The following is a 17,500-nucleotide window of genomic DNA, read 5'->3' as shown; positions in this document are numbered from 1 at the left end:
AGGAGTAGGAAAGAGGAAGAGGAGGAGGAGAATAAGGAGTAGGAAAGAGGAAGATTAGGAGGAGAAGAAGGAGTAGGAAAGAGGAAGGGGAGGAGGAGAAGGAGGGAGAGGGATGAGAAGGAGAGAGGAGAAAGGAAGAGCAGCAGGAGAAAGAGGAGGAGGAGTAGGAGAAGGACGAGAAGAAAAGAGGAAGAGAGAGGAGGAGAAGAAGAGAGAGGAGGAGTAAGAAGAAGAGAGAGGGGGGGGGGAATGAGAAACAGGAGTAAAGGGAGGAGATAGGAAGAGAGAGGAGGGTGGATGAGGAGGAGAGATGAAGAGAGAGGTAGAGGATGAGAATATGTACAGGAAGAAGACAGAAGAGGAGGAGGAAAAGGAAGAGGAAGAAAAGGACGATGACGAAGAAGAAATATAAAACGAAGGAAAGGAAGATGTGAGGATGGTAAATTGGGGGTTAGGGAGAAAAGTGGAGTAAGAGTTAGAAGAAGAGGAGGAGAGGAAGTTTGGGTAGAACAAGAGGAAGAGGAAGAAAGGGGAAGAAGATGAAGAGGAAGAGGAAGAAGAAGAAGAAGAATAGAGGAGAGGATACTGAAAGAAGAGATGATAATGATAATGAAGTATGATAAACACAGAGCAAATGAGTAGGAAGAGGAGAAGGAAAAAGATGATGATAATTCTAAAAATGAAAACAAAAATGGAACAAAGAAAGAAAAAGAAAGAAAAAAATATTTGTTTCCCGCTGTTTTTCTTTTTTTAAGTCGACGCTTGTTCCTTTTGGTTAAAACGTCGACTTTTTCAGATCTCGAGTGTTTGGTTGAAGTATCATCAGTGTTTATATCTATTTTCTTATTAGATAAAAGGAATGGAAAAAATAATGAAATGAGAAGAGAGAAGGTGATGTTAGGTGGAGATAGATGATAGTTTAAAAATAATAAAAATAAAGACAGGTAAAGCAAAGAGTAAGATTTCTATGGAAAGGCAATGTGGCGAGTCATGTGAACTTTCATCTTCGTTTTCTGTTTAAAATTTATACTCTTTTTTTTCTCTACTTCATGTATTTGGTTCTATTAATTTGATTTATTCTCTCTTCACCATTCTTATTCCATTCAACTCATCCCTTCACCACTATAACACTATCAAAACAATTCAAAATCACCATCATTGGCGCAGTTTATTCACCATCATTTTATTTTTCATTCGTCTATTTTCCATCTACAATCATCCTCATTCACCATTCTAATTCCTATTATCTATAGTCATCACCTTACGCCCAACTCATCACCATCACTTTATTACACTTACCCATTCATCACAATCAGAGAGACAGAGGCAAAGAGAGAGAGAGAGAGAGAGAGAGAGAGAGAGAGAGAGAGAGAGAGAGAGAGAGAGAGAGAGAGACTGATTGAATATGCTTGAATAAATTTTCTCATTTTCCACTTTTCTTTTCTATCACCCTGTATAATAATAATAACGATAATGATGGTAACAAACAATGAATTGATTATGATAATAGCAACAACAACAATGTTGATGAGGATAACGGTAATCATAGAAATTATAGTAATAACATCAATAATAACATTATCAGAGAATAATTCCACTGGTACACATGCTAAAAAGAGAAATCATCACAGAGCTAGTTTAGATAAAGATTACACTCTATCGTTATCATGATAGCAAAAGGAACAAAAGCGATGACAAATAAAGAAACAAGCACAAATGTACAACCACCAAACTGCATCCACCAACCATCCCCCCAACCTCCCCCCTTCCCACCCCCACCCCTACTCCCTCACACACCCTCCACCACAACAACCACTCTCTCTCCTTCCCTTGACGCAGAACTACACCACCATCTATCATATGCCTTCAGAGGGGAAAGGGGGGAGGGGGGCTAAAGGTGAGGGGAGGGACGACAGCTGAGGGCAGGAAGGAGGGAGGGGAGGGGAGGGACAACAGCTGAGGGCAAGAGGGAGGACGAAGGGAGGGGAGGGGGTGGAGGCCTGAGGGTTGAAGAAAGGGGAGGGAAAGGAGGGGGAGGGGAGGGGGAGGAGGCTGAGACTACGAAGGGAGGAAGGAGGGGGAGGGGAGGGGAGGTCAGGGGAGAGAGAGAGGAAGACATCTAAGGCAGGAGGAGGGTAGAGAGGGGAGGAGTCTTTAGAGAGAGAGGGGAGTAGAGGGGAAGGAGGATGGCCTTGCCCTCACCACTCTGCTCTCACGTATTCATGACTTGTATCCTCAGGGGGTGGGGCAAGGGGAGAGAGAAGGGGATGGGGGGAGGGGGAGGGGAAGAGGAGAAAATGGAGTTAAGGAATTTGAATGTCCCCTCCTCTTCTCTGAGGATGGAGGCGATAGGAAGCTGTCGGAATGAAAAGGAGGAAAGGAGACCAAATCAGGAGTAGAAAGGAGTAGAAAGTAGAAAGGGATAAGGAGGTGGGTGGTTGACGTGAGAAGAAAGGGGTGGTGAGGATCATTAGCTTTTGTTTTTGTTTTTTTCTTCTTCTTTAAGATGGGGGTCATTGTGATAAAGTGGATTAGAAAAGTAAATGGGAAGGAGAATATGAGAGTGGGAGAGAAAGAGCGAGAGAGAAAGAAAGAGAGAGAGAGAGACAGAAGAAGGGGGGGGGGAGAGAAAGAGAGAGAGAGAGGCAAAGAAAAAAGGCTATAGTACCTATATAATTTTTATTGTTGTTATTTGTCTATCATTATCACAATTACTATTACTACTACTCATACTATTACCATTATCAACTCAATTCGATCACCATTATTATTTTGACATCAGACTAATCAACATCAATAATGCCAGTTTGTTTATTATTATCATGACCATTACTATCTTATCATTTTCATAAATATCATTAAGCTTATCATTGGTTATCATTATTATTCATAAGATTATTATCCCTACAAAAAAACATATATATATATATATATATATATATATATATATATATATATATATATATATATATATATTGTTGTTTTTATTGTTATCATCTTTATCATAAGTCAGTTTGTAAATAAGTGTGTGCGCTTGGAGTGTATGTCTTACAAGAATGTAAGAGAAAAAGAGAAAGCGAAAGAGAGAGACAAAAGGAGAAAAGAGAGAGTCAAAAAAAGGAGGGAGAAAGAGAGAGACAAAGAGAAGAAAAAAGAGAGACAAAGAGAAGAAAGATAGAGAGACAAAGAGAGAAAGCGAGAGAAGGAGAGAGTAACAGGGAGAAACATAGAGAGAAACAGAGAGGTATAGAGAGACAGTGAGAAAGGGAAATACAAATAGAGAGACAGAAACAGAAAATATATCTTTCACTAAATTATTGCTATTGTTGTTAGCAAAGCTACTGTTTTCTTTTTGTTATCACTATTGCCATTGTCATGACGATTGTTATCTTCATTGTTATCATAATTGTTAAATCATTTATATTATCATTACTACTATTATTGTTATTACTGTCATTGTTATTGTATTTGTTTTTGTTGTTATTGATGTTATCATGAAGATGATGATGATGACGATTATCATTGATATTGTCATCATTGTTATCGTTATCATTAACATTATTATTATCAATGATATTTTTATTATGATTGCTTTTATCATTATTATTTTATCATGATCATCATTATCATGAATGATTCTGTTATCATTATTATTATCATCTTTATCATCATTACTATTATCATCATAATCATTATTACCATTGTTATTATTATTACTATTAGTGTTGTTGTTATCGTCATTACTGTTATAACTCTCATTTCATTATCATCATGAACATTATTTTTATAATCATTATCATTATCATCATCAATACTGTCATTAATATTGATATCATTATCATTACTATTCTTATTACTATCATAATGATTATCATTGTCATTATCATTTTCATTATTATCCTTATCTTTATTATCACTGTTATCATATTATCATTATCATATTTATCTTTATCAATATCATAAATATTTTCATAAATATTTTCATTTTTTATCATTATCATAATCATTATCATTTTTGTTATCATCATATAATCATTATTTTTATTGTTATCGAAATTAGCAAAATAATGTTTCATCATCTTCATGTTCATTAACGCTATTGATGTTTATTCATTTTCATTGTTTTTGTTATCATTATTATCAATATTATCATAATTATTATTAACATTATTTTTTATTACTATTACTATTGTTGTTATTGTTGTTATTATCATTAAGAATACTATCCTCATTGTTATTGTTATTAATATTATCATTATTATCATTACTTTTATCACTATCACCATTATCACTTAAATCATTTTTATATCATCTTTATCTTTGTTATCACTTTCGCTCTTATCATTACCATTTTCATCATAATTGTTATCATTGCTATCATCACTTTGCTGTTATCACTTATTCTTATCATCACTACTACCATCATTCATAACCATTACTATTTGCATCATTATCATTATCATCGTTATCGTCATCATCAATATCATATCTGTTGTTGTTATCATTGTTATTTTTTATCATTATTGTCATTATTGTTCTAATCTTCATTGTTATCATCATCATTATTTTTTTCATTTTTATCATTATTATTATCATTATTTTCATTATCATCATTATCATTGCTATCATTATTTTTCTTATCTTTATCATCATTATCATTGTTATCACTAATATAATGATTATCGTTATTATTATCATTATCGCTATTATTACTATCATTAATATTGTTATTATCATTATAATCTCATCTTTACCCATCGTCATCATAATTATTATAACCACCATCACCATCATCATTATTATTGCTGTTGCTATTATTATCATAATTATCGTCACTAACTTGTTACCATAATCATCATCATCACCTATCATTATCATCTAGCTCCTCCTCCTCATCATTATCATCATCAAAATCATCACTTTTTGTCATGTGTGTCGACGGTCCATCACCTTTAACTTTGCCATGAATTCAAACCCTAGATTGTGGGGTGGGGGTAGGAGGTGGGGGGGAGGGGAGGGAGAGAATAAAGGGGTAGGAGGGGCGTGAAAGGGGGGGGGGGTCGGAGAGGGGAGGGAGAGGGGAGATGATTTGAGAGAGGGGAGAAGGAGAAGGGAAAGAAAGAGGAAGGGAGAAGGGAGAGGGGAGAAGGAGAAGGGAAAGAAAGAGGAAGGGAGAAGGGAGAAGGAGAAGAAGGAGGAGGGGAGATGGGAGAGAAAGAGGAGGGGTGAGGAGAGAGGAGAGGATAGGAGAGAAGAGAGAAGAAAGAGGAAGAGAGGGAAGAGGGAAGAAGGGGAAGAATGAGGCAGGGAGAGGAGAAAGGAGAGGGGAAAAAGAGAAGAAAGAGAAGGGGAGAGAAAGAGAGAGAGAGAGAGAGAGAGAGAGAGAGAGAGAGAGAGAGAGAGAGGAGTGGAGAAGGGGAAAGAGGGCGGGGTAAGATGGGAAAGGGGAGGGAAGGGGGAAGAGGGGAGTAGGGAGGGGAGGAGGGAGAGGAGATCACAAGGGGATGTGACCTTAATTGGAGTTTTTCGCAAGCACTCTTCTTCGCCCTCGTTCGCTTCCCCTCCCCCTCCCTCTCCCCTCTCTCCTCCCCCCTCCCTCTCCCCTCTCTCCTCCCCCCATCCATTTCCCCTTCTCTCCTCCCACTCTCTTTCCCCACTCTCCTCCTCCTCCCTTTCCCCTCTCTCCCTCACTTTCCCCTCTCTCCTCCCCCCCTCCCTTTCCCCTCTTTCCTCTCCCCTCCCTTTCCCCTCTATCCTCCTCCCCTTCCTCCCCACTCTCCTCCTCCCCTTCCTCCCCACTCTCCTCCTCCCCTTTCTCTCCCCTCTATCCTCCTCCCCTTCCTCCCCACTCTCCTCCTCTCCTTTCTCTCCCCTCTATCCTCCTCCCCTTCCTCCCCACTCTCCTCCTCCCCTTTCTCTCCCCTCTATCCTCCTCCCCTTCCTCCCCACTCTCCTCCTCCCCTTCCTCCCCACTCTTTCTCTCTCCTCTTAAGTTCTTTCCATGTGTTACTCCTCCTCTTAGTTATTATTTTTCTTCACTTTTTTATCTGTTACGTTTTCTTTTGCTTCATTTTCTTGCTGTTTTTGTTCTATGTTCTTTGTCATTGTTATTGTTACGGCTGTTGTTGTTATTATTAGTGTTCTTACTATTATTGCTTTCGTTATCATTTGTTGTTATTACTATTATTATCCCTATCAACGGTATAATCATCATTACTGTTATGATAACTAATATTGTTATCATTATCATTATCATTGTCATTATCATCATTCAATCCTTATCATCATTATTATTATTATTATTATCATCATTATTATCATTATAAATGTTGTTGCTGTTATTTCTATTATCATCATTATCATTATCAATCCTATTATTATCATGTTTATCCTTTTGTCTTTTCATTGTTATCAGAATTATCATTATCATTAATAACATCATCATCATCAGTCATTATTATATTACCATTATTGTTATTATCAACTATTACTACTGTCATGGTTACTAGCATTATTATCATTATAATTATTGTAACTATTACTTCCATTATCATAATCATCATCATCATTATCATCATATACATTATCATACTATCATCGTATCATCATTATTATCATTATCAACATTACTACCATTATTTTTGTTGTTAATAATAATTATTATCATTATCATCATTGTTATCATTATTTTCCCATTATCATCATTATCATTATCATTATTATTATCATTATCATTACTATCATTGATATTATCATTATCATTTTCAGGACCATTATGATTATAAGTATTACCTCAATCCTCCTCTCCTTCCTCTTCCCCCTCCCTCTTCCCTTCCTAACTCCTCCTCCCTCTCCTCTTCCTCCCTCTTCACTTCCTTCCTCACAACTTCTTCCTCCTCCTCCTCCTCCTATTCCTTCTCCTCTTCCTCCTACTCCTCTTCCTTCTCCTTCTTATTCTTATTTTTTTTCCTTCTTCTCCTATTCGTACCTTCTCCTTCTCATATCCCTCCTCCCCCTCTTCCTTTCTCTACTGCTTCTACTTAATTTTTGTTCCTCCTACTCCTCCTCCCCTTCCCCCACCTCCTCCTTATCTTCTCTTACTCCCTTCCCTATCGTCTCTAACCTCCTCCCCCTCCTCCTCCTACTCCTTCTCCACCACGTCCCCTACCACCACCATCTCCTCCTCCTCCTCTTCTTCCTCCCTCACCACCTCTCCCCTACCCCCCACCACTTCCCCCCACCACCTCCCCCCTTCCTCCCCCACCACATCCTCCACCATCTCTTCTTCTTCTTCCTCCTCCTCCTCCTCCTCCTTCTCCCCGATCACCACCTCCTCGGGCAATAGCGGCGACTCTTTCATCCCTCCTCCCCCTCCCCTCCCCTCCTCTTCCCCCTCCTCCTCCTCCTCCTCCTCCTCCTCCCTCCCATCCCTCTCCCCTTCCTCCTTCCATTTTTTACCCTCCCTTCAATTTGACGTTTCATTTACGCTATTCTTCCGTCGCTCCTTCTCCACGCCTCTAATGCGTCCGGAGATGGGAAGAAGAGAGGGGGAGGAGGAGGAGGAGGAGGAGGGAGAGGGGGAGGAGGAGGAGGATGGGAGGAGAATGGGTGGGAGGGATAGGGAGGGTGGGTGGAGAGGAGAATTGAGAGAGGGACAGGGAGGAGGATGGTAGAGGAGAAGGAGGAATGGGGAAGGGAAGAGAAGGAGGAGGATGGGATAGGGAAAAGGAAGAGTAAGAGAGAAGGAGATGGAGATAGAGAGATGAAGAGGGAGGACTGAGAGGGAGGTAGAGGAGAAGGTGATACGAAGAAGGAGGGGAGGGGAGTGTGTGTGTGTGTGTGTGTGTGTATGTGTGTGTGTGTGTGTGTGTGTGTGTGTGTGTGTGTGTGTGTGTGTGTGTGTGTGTGTGTGTGTGTGTGTGTGTGTGTGTGTGTGTGTATGGATGGATGGGTGGGTGGGATGGGTGGGTGTTTACTTGCTTGCTTGTTTGAATGTTTATTTTGTTTGTGTGTGTATGTGTGTGTGTGTGTGTGTGTACATGCATACACACAATATACATAAATCATAACCAGATTTAAAGAAACCATACCCCCCTTTCTAAAAACCACAGAAAATTATCAACATATCCAGACCTCAGAATTAATTTCCCAAACCCGACGCAAGGTGGCTCTGCAAGTGCCTGAAGATGGAATGAAGGAGTGAGGGCTTTGTGTGAGGGGAATGGGACACGAGTTAAACCCTTGAGTGAGGAGATAATGAGTCAAGTGAGGGTTGTGTTCTGAAGGCGTTGTGGGGTTGTGAGACTGCGAGGAGGAAGACCGAAGATAGGTGGGGGGAAGGGGGGAGGGAGGGAGGGGGAGGGGAAGAGGGGATGGCGAGGGAGGGAGAGCGATGGGGAGGGAGGGAGGGAGGGCTTCTCCTCTTCCTCCTACTCCTCTTCCTCCTTCTTCGTTTTCTTATTTTTTTTCCTTCTTCTCCTATTCGTACCTTCTCCTTCTCATATCCCTCCTCCCCCTCTTCCTTTCTCTACTACTTCTACTTCATTTTTGTTCTTCTGTTCCTCCTACTCCTCTTCCCCTTCCCCCACCTCCTCCTTATCTTCTGTCACTCCCTTCCCTATCGTCTCTAACCTCCTCCCCCTCCTCCTCCTACTCCTTCTCCACCACGTCCCCTACCACCACCATCTCCTCCTCCTCCTCCTCCTCTTCTTCCTCCCTCACCACCTCTCCCCTACCCCCCACCACTTCCCCCCACCACCTCCCCCCTTCCTCCCCCACCACATCCTCCACCATCTCTTCTTCTTCTTCTTCCTCCTCCTCCTCCTCCTCCTCCTCCTCCTCCTCCTCCTCCTCCTCCTCCTCTTCTTCCTCCCTCACCACCTCTCCCCTACCCCCACCACTTCCCCCACCACCTCCCCCCTTCCTCCCCCACCACATCCTCCTCCATCTCTTCTTCTTCTTCTTCTTCTTCTTCTTCTTCTTCTTCTTCTTCTTCTTCTTCTTCTTCTTCTTCTTCTTCTTCTTCTTCTTCTTCTTCTTCTTCTTCTTCTTCTTCTTCTTCTTCTTCTTCTTCTTCTTCTTCTTCTTCTTCTTCTTCTTCTTCTTCTTCTTCTTCTTCTTCTTCTTCTTCTTCTTCTTCTTCTTCTTCTTCTTCTTCTTCTTCTTCTTCTTCTTCTTCTTCTTCTTCTTCTTCTTCTTCTTCTTCTTCTTCTTCCTCCCTCTCCTCCTCTCCCCTACCCCCACCACTTCCCCCACCACCTCCCCCCTTCCTCCCCCACCACATCCTCCTCCATCTCTTCTTCTTCTTCTTCTTCTTCTTCTTCTTCTTCTTCTTCTTCTTCTTCTTCTTCTTCTACTTTTTCTTCTCCTACTTTTTCTTCTTCTTCTTCTTCTTCTTCTTCCTCCCTCACCACCTCTCCCCTACCCCCACCACTTCCCCCACCACCTCCCCCCTTCCTCCCCCACCACATCCTCCTCCATCTCTTCTTCTTCTTCTTCTTCTTCTTCTTCTTCTTCTTCTTCTTCTTCTTCTTCTTCTTCTTCTTCTTCTTCTTCTTCTTCTTCTTCTTCTTCTTCTTCTTCTTCTTCTTCTTCTTCTTCTTCTTCTTCTTCTTCTTCTTCTTCTTCTTCTTCTTCTTCTTCTTCTTCTTCATCTCCTTATTTGTCTCCCTCTTCTTCTTTTACCTCCTTCTTTGTCTTCGTATTCTTTCTTCTCTTCATACTCCTGCATCTTCCTTCCTCTCTTTTTCTTTTTTCGTCGCCTGTTTCTTTCTTCTCATCCGCTTCCTCTTTCATCTCTTCTTCGTTTCGCTTCCTTCCTTTAAGCCCATCTTCATCCTCTTCCTTCTTCATTCTTCTCTCTTCGTCCTTCTCTTCATTCTTCTCTGCTTCCACTTTCTTCTTCCTTCTTCTCCTTCTCGTCTTCGTCTTCTGCTTCTTTCTTCTCCTTCTTCTCCTTCTGTCAGGCCTCTCCTTCTTCTCCTTTCTCCTCTTCGCTTCCTTCCTTTCTTCTCGCCTTCTTCTTTCATACCGTCCCTCGCCTCACTCGAACCTACTCGTCTACCCTCTTCTTCTCCTGACCTTACTCCTAAATCTTCGTTTACGCTTCCTAATTCTTTTTCTTTCGCCCACCTTCTCTATCCCTTCCCTTGCCTCTCTATCTTTTTCTTCCGCCTTAACCTTCTTCTTTCTATCTCTTCTTCGCCTTACTCTTCTTTCTTCTACTCCTCCTCCTCCTGCTCTTCTTCGTTGTCCTATTCGTTTCTTCCTTCTCTCGCCTTCCCGTATGCTTCGTTTCCTTCTTCTCATACTCTACTGCTCTCATTTTTCCCTTCATTCTTATTCTTCCTTTCTCATTTTTCCTTCATTGTTCATCTTCTTTATCTTCTTCCCTTCTTCTTCTTCCTTGGTAATAACTTCCATTGCTTCTTCCATCTGCCTCTTATAACTTCCATTTACTTGTTTACACTTCTCATTTTTCACATTTACCTTACTCGTTTTTTTTTCCTCCCTTTTACCCCTTTTTCTCCTCCCATTCCTCCTCTTTTTCTTCCTCCTGCTTCTCTCCTTCTCCTCCCTCTTCCGTTGTCGTCCTTTTCCTTTCACTTCCTCTAACCTCCTTTCACTTCCTGAATCCTTTACGCTCTTTGAATTTTACGGCTCCTCGTCTTCTTCGCATCGCTTTCCATCGTTCCATACTCTTTCCTTCTTGCACCCACCAGTTCTTCACCCCAGTTTCTTCTTCCTCATCCTCTTCACTCCTCCCCCGCCTACCCCGCATCATTCTTCCCCTTTGCCCGTTTCTATCTTCCCTAGTACCCTAGTCTTCGCCTTCGTTTTCACCTTCCTCCTCCTCTCCCTCTTCTTCTTCTTCTACTTTTTTCTTCTTCTTCTTCTTCCACCTCCTTCTCTTCCTCCTCCTCCATCTCCTCTTCCTTTTCTACTTCTTCCTCCATCTCGACCTTCACTTCTCCTACTGTCTCTATTCTTCCTCCTCTTCTTCTCCCCCACCTCCTCCTCCTCCTCCTCCGTCTCTTCCTCCACCTCTTCATCCACCTCCACCTCCCCTACACCCCCCTCCACCTCCACCTCCTCCTCCACCTCCTCCTCCACCTCCTCCTCCACCGTCATCTCCTCCTCCACCTCCTCTACGAACACCGGCATCACCTCTCTCTGCCTCCTCACTCAGCAAAAGTGCATTCAATCCCAGCCCTTATGGCCTTTGACTCGAAGGTCGCTATTTCCCGGTGCTCAAGTACCCCGGGGTGTCTCAGGGGACCTGGGTGAATCAATGGCGCCTTCATTTGCATGAGGCAGCTGAGAGGGGAGGGGGGGGGAGGAGGGGATCGAGGATAGGAGAGGGATGAGGCATGGGGTTAGGAGGTTGCACTCACGATCCTGGGAGTTCTCATGTTGTCTCTCGTAATGAGGGGAATGTAAGGCATGTGAGGAAGTGAGTGAGTGAGAGTGTGTGGTATAGTTAAAGATGAATGGATATATGTTTTGACGAGCGACTTCTTTCGCAATTTGTTGTCTAAACTCTACGGATTCACGAAGCCATATTTAACTATCATGGGTGTTAATATAGTGCATATCCAAATCGCTTTCGGTTGTCTGCTGATTCCATATGAAATTATTGGATCCACTTATTGGAAATTACAAGAGCAAGATTGACGAACAGCTCTACCATTGCTGATTAGATATATACAGTTCATTGGTATTGTTACTACTGATCTTATATATAACAAAATATAAACACAATTAGTCCCAGATTTAGAATGTTTCGCCTTTATGTAAAAAATGCAGCATGACGAAGAAAACAAATATGCACCAAATGTGGGAGGGAAGAAGAGAGAGAGAGAGAGGCAAATAGGAAGTGGAGGAGAAAATAAGAAAGGTGTGAGATGGGAAGAGAGTGAAAGAACGAGGGAGAGAGATAGAGAGACAGAGTGAGAGAGATAGAGAGACAGAGTGAGAGAGAGAGAAACAGATAGACAGACAGACATACATACAGACAGAAACAAACAACAATACCACGCTGCATTAACCCCGAAACAAAATAATCTATCAAAAAAAAAAGCCGAAACCCAAAAGCGCAAACCAAAAGTAGCCAGAGACACGCAAACAAGCAATTATCGCTCATACCAACAAGGAGATAGTCGGCTAGTCGATGGTCCTGTCCTCTATTTGTTTACTAAATGATGCCATGTTGTCTTAGCTCCTGTGCAGAGACCTTGAGGCAATACGTGTGGTCTTGAGAATGTGTGAAGGGAACGGAAGGGAAGAGGGAAAGGAGGGGAAGGGAAGGGGGAAGGGAGGGGACAGGAAAGGAGGAGAAAGATGAAAGAACGACAGAAGGGGAGAGGGAAGGGGGGGGAGAAGGAATGGAAAGTGAGAGAGTTGATCAAAGGAAGGGAGGGAGAAAGGGGAGAGGGAAGTGAAGGGGGAGAAGGGCGGAAGGAAAAGAAAAGGGAAGAGGAGTGAAGGGAGTCAAGAAAAGGGGAGAGGGGTGAAGGGAGTCAAGAAAAGGGGAGAAGAGAGAAGGACTGAGAAAGGGAGGGGAAGGGAAGGAGGAGAAGGAAGGGAAGAAGAGAAGAGGGGAGAGGAATGGAGGGAGTCGAAAAAAGGGGAGAAAGATTGAAGAAGAGGAAGAGAGGAAAGAAGATGGGATGAAGGTACAAACCAGTTTGGTTGATTTTATAATGTTGGATGACATGAATTTGGTTACAAGTTTTTTTTTATGAATAGGAGTGACAGTATTCTAAATTGTCGAATTGTTTGACCTTGAGATTTATGATAAAGTGCGCATGAACATATGATTTATATGTACAAAAAGTTATGCAATACGTAGTACTAGTGTAAAACCAAATGTGTGTATGAGAGAGGGGAGCCAAAGAGGGGTGAGAGAGAGAGAGAGAGAGAGAGAGAGAGAGAAAGAGAGAGGGAGAGAGAGAGAGAGAGAAAGGGACAGACAGAAATAGAGAAAGAGACACTTATACAGACGGAGACAGAAATGCGTAAAAGCAGTGTTTCCTCTTTATAGAAACGTCCGCTAATCAAATCAAATAGTAGCATCCACGTTAGTGTGGGAAAATCTTCACCTTTAACGATTATATAAATAAGGCAAAAACAAAAATAAGTACATGGAACAAGCAACCTCGTTCTCATAGGCAAATGGGAGGCATACAAAAGTAATATTCATTTGTGTAGATATTATAGGCTGTGTAGACATTGTGGCATTGTTATGCACTGCCTATGCATGTATTTGTCTGTGATTTGCCTCCAAATTAGCGGAAGAACGTCATCCATATAGTATGTTTTGTGATATAATCGAGTCTTAATCCAAAACAACGAGAATTTTTTGGGTTAATTTTAAAATACATTCAAGACTCCTACGTGTTATTGGTCAGTGTTTCAGGAAGAGAGAGAGGGAGAGAGAAAGAGAGAGAGAGAGAGAGAGGAGGGGGAGGGAAGGAGGGAGAAAGAACAATGGGGAGCGAGAACGAGAGGGAGAGAGGCGGGGGGGGGGGGAGAAGGAGAGAGATGGAGAGAGACAGAGAGTGAAAGAATGGGTAAATGTTTGAGTTGCTAGAAAGAATCATTGCAACAGAAATGTTCCGCTTGTACGTAAGATATACTTCCCCGTTGAAATGCTTTGCCTCTCAAGTTCCAGACTTTAGAAACAATATATCACAGAAGTTGAAAGAACTGCTGAATCTACAACGTATATTTCATCCTCTTATCGTCATTAAATGTTATATAAAATGTTTTGATTTTTTGATAACTCAAAGAATCTTAGCTCGGTTTTCGTAACATTGTGTCATATATAAACATCATCGAACTAAGAGATTTACAATACAGCACAATGATATGAAATTACGTGAATGTTCAACAAGACCTAATTTGACTTAAGTAGCGGTTGCCAACGAGAAAAACAGGGGAAAAAAATCTTGTCTACTGTTATAAAAGAGGATATAGGTTGTTGGAGTCTTAGATCTGGTTAATGACATGTACCCAGTTAATGGTTATGTAAGACGGACGTTATAAAACGAGATGCTGTTAGATGGCATTGCGTCATCAATTTCACAATCATTTGTTTATACCCATCTATAACTTTTGTAATATTTTCATAATCATTACCATGATCACAATGAATAGCACTCTAGTTATTATCATCATTATCATAATCAATTGCAAGAAAATTATCATTACCACTACGATATCCCTTATATCCCTGGTTGGATTACTGAAGTCCTCATAACAATCCTACAAGTTTTATTTTTTACGAGAAATACAAGGAAATGGAGGCACTTTCCTTCTCTTCCATGATTAATCAGGGTCATAATTCGGTGTGATTAGGCTTATGGTGTCTCTCTGGTAGATGGCAGAGTTACATATGTAAACCTCCAAGGAAAAAGCGAGAAAGAGAGATATATGGGGAGGAAGTGAGGTACGGTGAGAAGGACGGGGGGGAGAAGAAGAAAAAAAAATGTTGGTTTGATCCAATTCTAAAGGAAAAATAGGCGTATTAACAACTTTTTATAGATTAACTTAAATTTCCCTTAATTTGCTTGTTATGAATTGGTAAAATACAAAGCAAGTTAGGAAAGGAATAGAGGGGGGGGGGGAGGAATAGGTAATTATCATTAATGTCTGGAGTACATGTGTGTATGTGTGTGCATATATGTTTGTGCGTATATGAATGTCTATTTAAATCAGTACCCGTGTATGCGTGAGTAAGACTTCGAAGGCAGTTACTCATGAATCTTTGACGCGCCAACACTTCCATAAAAGGATCTCGCTTCCCATAATTAAAGACAGAAAAAGAATAAGAAGCGAAAAGGAAAAGAAAAAGGAGAAGCTCATTCCGTTTGCGTCTCTGTTGGTTGTAAAGATAATAGAATCCAGAGAGTTACACCATCACTTTTATCTCCTCCGCTTCTTCATCTCCCTCTCGCTCTCTCCCTCCTCCATCCTCCTGTGCCCTCCCTCTCGCTCTCTCCTTCCCCCTTTCTCCCTCTCGCTCTCTCCCTCCCCCTACCTCCTACTACCTCCTTCTCGCTCTTTCCTTCTGCCATCCTCCTCCCCCCTGCCATACCTCCTACCTCCTTTCTCCCTCTCGCTCTCTCGCTCGCCGCCCCCCCGTCTCTTTCTTCCCTCCGCCTCGCCCCCCCCCCCCCCCCCCCGCCCCTCCTCCTAATACTTTCCTCTCGCTTTCTAACTCCTACTTATCAATAGCCTATTCCCCCTAATTTTCTTCTTCTATCCCCTATTCTTGCGCTATTTCCTTCTTTCCGAACCGCTCTCCCTTTTTTCCCTCTCCCCTATCTCCCATCCCCTTTTATTCTTCCCCTCCCCTCCCTTTTCTCCCATCCCCTTTTACGCCTAGTTTTTCCCCTCTCTCCCTCCTCCGTGTTCCCTCCCTTTACCACACTCCCTTTCGCTCCCTTCTTATTTTGTTTTCCTCTCCCATCCCTTCCCTCTCGCCCTCTCCTTCCTCTCTCCTCCTACCCCTCCCTCTCGCTCTCTCCTTCTACCTTCCTCCTACCTCCTCCCTCTTGATCTCTCCCGCTCCCTTCCACCTACCTCCTCCTTTCTCCTCTCCTTACCTCCTCCTCTTCACTCTCTCACTCCTTCCATCCCCCTCCTTCCCAACTACTAAACCCACTCCCTCCCCCTACAGTTTCGTTCTCTTCCTATCGCTTTCCCCTTTCTTTCCTCCTGCAGCTGCCCTCCTTCGATCTTTTTTCTCCGCCCCTTTCATGTTGCTTCCCCTGCTCGATCCCTTGCGTTGCTCTTTGTTTTTTTGATTCTCCCTCCCTCTCTCGCTCTTTTTTTTTCCCCTTTTCCTCCTCTTTCCCCTCCTGCCTTTTGGCGCTCCCCTCCCTCTCGTTTTCTCCCTCCCCCTTCCTGTTGACCCCTCCCTCTCGCTCTATCCCTCCCCTTTCCTCCTGTCCCCTTCCTCTCGCTCTTTCCCTCTCCCTTCCTTCTTCCCCTTCTGCTACTGCCTCCCACTCGCTCTAGGTGCCACGTGGCCTTGTGTTAGCCACCACGTCGCTTCCTACATCTCGACCAGGCGGAAAAGCAGCAAGGAAGGAATATGAGAGAAAAGAAAAAGAAAGAAGGAAAAATGAGAAAAGAGGTTAAAAAAATGAGAAAAAAAGCAGTAAGAAAAAAAAAAAAAAAAAATTAAAAAAAAGCGGTTCTGAAATCTATTGTTAGCCCAGGCCGTGCGAGGTCAGATATAAATATATGACCTACCTTGCCCCCTCGCTTTCTCGCTAGCGCACCTGCACTCGCCACCCACGCCACCCACGCCACCCACGCACCCCAACCCCCCACCCCCGGGGCCCTAAACGGGGCGCGCCCACGCCACCAGCACCACAGAGCCGCCGCCTCGACTTGGGATTGGGGACCAAAAACCAAAACCACAAGAAGACCCTAAGATAAGACCTACGGACCTCAACCCAGCATGAGCCCGCCAAGCCAAGACGTCCAACTAGCCTCCCGTAATCAAAGTAATTATTACTATGGATCAAGAGTTATTAGACTTTTGATGATTACCTATTTGTGATACCCATCACACGCTCTCTCCTTTCCCCTTCCTTCCGCCCCCTCCCTCTCGCTCTTTCCCTCCCCCTTCCTTTTATCCCCTCCCAATCGTTCTTTCCCTCCCCCTTTTCCCGGGCCCTTACCTCTCCCCCTCTTCCCCATCCCACGCCCCTTCCCTTATCTCCATAGCCAAAGCGGTGGCGTACCAGAAATAAAACAAAACGCACACAATAAACAAACAAACAAACAAACAAAAAACAGAGAGAGAAGGAGAAAGAGAGCATGTTAGGGAGAGAGAGAGAGGGAAAAGAGATTACGAGAGAGAAAGAGAGAGAAAGAGAGAGAATAAGAGGAAAGTAAAAAAGAGCAAAAGAGAGAGAGGTAAATAGAAATATAGAGAGAAGTAGAGAGTGACAGGGAGAGAAATTAGAGAGAGAGGGAGAGGGTGAAAGAAAGAGAGTGAGAACAATGAGGAGAGAGAGAGAGCGAGAGAAAGGGAGAGAGAAAAAGAGAAAGGAAGAACTAGAGAGAACGGGAGAAAAAAGCAAAAGAGAGAGATATAAATAGAAATATAAAGAGAGGAAGAGAGAGACAAGGAGAAAAAGAGAGAGAGAGAGTGAAAAAGAGAGAGAGAGTGAGAGAGAGAGTGAAAGAACGAGAGCAGGAGAGAGAGAGAGAGAGAATGAAAGAACGAGAGCAGGCGAGAGAGAAAGAGAGAGAAAAAGTGTGTGAGAGAGAGAGAGAGAGAGAGAGAGAGAGAGAGAGAGAGAGAGAGAATGAAAGAACGAGAGCAGGCGAGAGAGAAAGAGAGAGAAAAAGTGTGTGAGAGAGAGAGAGAGAGAGAGAGAGAGAGAGAGAGAGAGAATGAAAGAACGAGAGCAGGCGAGAGAGAAAGAGAGAGAAAAAGTGTGAGAGAGAGAGAGAGAGAGAAAGTGAGAGAATGGCTTTG

Source organism: Penaeus japonicus, unplaced genomic scaffold (assembly GCF_977035675.1).
Source record: "Penaeus japonicus unplaced genomic scaffold, GWHDUDI00000001_assembly GWHDUDI00000028, whole genome shotgun sequence".
NCBI lineage: Eukaryota > Metazoa > Arthropoda > Malacostraca > Decapoda > Penaeidae > Penaeus > Penaeus japonicus.
This window is presented reverse-complemented; position numbering follows the sequence as displayed.